At 30.5% G+C, this 3,260-nt stretch overlaps 1 protein-coding gene across 1 annotated transcript in view; it reads right to left on the bottom strand.

Moving 5' to 3' along the window:
- HELRODRAFT_180792 (hypothetical protein) overlaps positions 1–3,260 on the bottom strand; it is a gene marked incomplete at both ends in the record, with an annotated part of 23,317 nt that overhangs the window by 13,582 nt on the left and 6,475 nt on the right. The window lies entirely within an intron of this gene.

The following is a 3,260-nucleotide window of genomic DNA, read 5'->3' as shown; positions in this document are numbered from 1 at the left end:
GGTTTCCTTTTGTCATTTTCAAGTGTGGTTTCATCTTTTTTGCCGTCATTGTGATTGTTATTTTTGACGACATCACTAATAAAGTTAATGTAATAATTGTTAATGTTAATGTAATATAACATTAACTGATGTAACAGGTGACAGCAAAGGACAAATAACATCATTGAAAAGCCATTCCCAAGCGCGAGTACAAATTGCCAGTGTGAACAATCTCGAATGTTATTAGGCAAGAAATTATGTGCATTATTAATGACTTGAAAATACATACATAGATACACGTACACACATACATACATACATACATACATACACACACATACATACATACATACATACACACACACACATACATACATACATACATACATACACACACACATACATACATACACACATACACACATACATACATAGATACATTAATATATACATACACACATACATACAGACATACATACATACCTACATATATACATACACACATACAAACAAACACACACACACATATACATACAGACTTTTTCATCATCACATGTTTTTACCTTGGGATGAAAACATAACGTAAGAGTGACACAATAAAAGTTTAACGATCATGCTATAATCATTATTTATTATTATTATTATTATTAACGTTATTATTTATATTATTATTTTATATTATTAATAATAATTAATCATAAAAGAATTTTGCACCATGGAAAAATATTTAATGGCTACATTTTTCATTGAAAGGCGTTTGTTTTCGTTGTAGAACTTATGATGATGACAGTGATGATGGTTATGAGTCATCGTCATCATCATCATCACCATCATTATTATCATTGCCAGCATCATCATCATCATTATCGTCATCTCTATCACCATCTATATCATCATCATCAAGGAAATCAGCTTCGCTATAATCATCGTTATCATCAACATCTTCTTCTTCTTCCCCACCAGAATCATCGTTATCATCATCATCGTAATTATGACCACCACCACCATCATCATCGTTTTCATGAACATCACCATCATCATCATCATCTTATTATTATTTTTATTATTATTTTTATTTTGGTTTTTCGTCTCAACTGATAACGGAAAATCACGGCGTACAAAATGTATATAGGTCTTCTGAGGGTCTACTGGAAAATGAATTCCATTGTTTTGATCGTTCAAAAATATTTCGATAACAATAATAACAATAACAATATTAATAATAATAATAATAATATAAATAATAATTAATGATGATGACGATGATGATGATAATGATGATAAGGTTGATAATTAACAACATCAACTACAACAACAACAACAACAACAAACTCCAAATTACTTCCAAAACTTTTCAAACGCCCACAAGAACGAAAATATTATTTTTGTTTCATTTTTATTACACGCACAAACAGACAGACACACATACACACACACATACACACTCATGTACACACACACACACACACACACACGTACATACACACACACATACATACACACTTGAACAAACATAAACGCATACGCAAAATGATGAATAAATATTTTTGTAAACATCTGCAAGACTATTAGTGTTTAAATTACTACTACCACCACTACTACTACTACTGCTACTACTACCACTACTACTACTACTGCTGCTGCTACTACTACCACTACTGCTACTACTACTGCTGCTGCTGCTACTACTACTACTACTACTATTTTTACAACTATTACTACTTCTACTGCTACTAAAATATTTAAAAATGAAAATGTTTTGGTCAGAAAAAGTCATGTAACGAATAACTATATAAAAACAAAAACAAAGATAAAATACAAAACAATGACAAAAAAACAAAACAAAACTGTAAAATGTGGGAAAATAATTTGCGAATTTTTAAATTAATATATTTCTCTACTGTCTTTGAAAGAGCAAGCAGGAATAAGAAAGATTGCACTGTGCATAATTCATTACAATTAAGCAATTTTCTCCGTAAACTAATGATGCCACATAAACATACCTAAGTTTGTGTGTGTGTATGTGTGTGTGTGTATGTGTGTGTGTGTGTGTGTGTGTATGTGCGTGTATATGTGTGTGCGTATGTATGAGAAAAAGATCGTCACAGGCGCTTCAATATATTAGATGCTATTAAGAGCTGCACAGATAGGTCTTGAGGTTTGTCTTTGGCACACAAAAAAAATTTGAATCAACAAACCTCAATTCTTATTTTGACAACTTTCTTTTATCATTAGTGAACAAATCGGTCATATTTTGTGATGCAACATTATTCAAAGACTTATAAATTAGTACACCAATTTAAAAACATATCTTATCAGCCCGCAATTTAACTGTATATGTGTGTGTGTCTGTGTGTGTGTACGTGTTGTGTGTGTGTGTATGTGTGTATGTGTGTGTATATGTGTGTGTATGTGTGCGTGTGTGAGTGTGTGTGTAATTTATTTTGGGTTTAGTTTAGTTTTTCTAGAAATTTTTCAAGTGGAATGTCCGGGCTAAATTATTCAACAATAAAGTATCGCGTGCTAATCTAAATAAAACAAAACCTCATCAAAATACACACATACGCACATACACACAAACATATATAGATACATACAAACCTACATACAAACAAATAGACAGACAAACAGACGCGCATACATACAATTTTTCGTAACTTTTTTCTTAAAATGGCACAAATAAATTAAATGAAAGAAGTGAAGAATAGAAGTGGTTAATAAGATGTTTTGTAGAATTTTTTTCTTGTTTGCTAAGTTAGTACAGTAAAAAGACACATACACTCACACATACACGCGCAGACACTACACGCACTGATATGCACACATACCCACACGCACACAAAACTTCACAAATTTCAAAATTCAAAAAACGAAAGAATATTGAAAAAAATTTTTTTCAAGTAAAAAAATACGTTTCCTTTTCAAACATAATAGTAATTAATAATAATAATTAGTAGTTGTAGTTGTAGTAGTAGTAGTAGTAGTAGTAGTAGTAGTAGTAGTAGTAGTAGTAGTAGTAGTAGTGCTTGCAATAGTAGTAGTAGCAGTAGTAACAGCAAAAGCTGCGGTGATTATATAAGAAATAGAAGACGTAATGGTAGAAGCTGCAATTTTATTATTACTATTGGCATTTTCAATAAGATTATTATTATTACTGTTATTATTTTTATTATTATTATTGCTATTATTATTATTATTATATTAAAAAATATAAATTAATTGTATTCTTTCGACTATTTCTAAAAGCGAAAAACAACGAAATCCTACCCCAGCCAATAGAG

The sequence above is a fragment of the Helobdella robusta genome, assembly GCF_000326865.2.
Source record: "Helobdella robusta unplaced genomic scaffold HELROscaffold_65, whole genome shotgun sequence".
Taxonomy (NCBI): domain Eukaryota; kingdom Metazoa; phylum Annelida; class Clitellata; order Rhynchobdellida; family Glossiphoniidae; genus Helobdella; species Helobdella robusta.
This window is presented reverse-complemented; position numbering and strand designations above follow the sequence as displayed.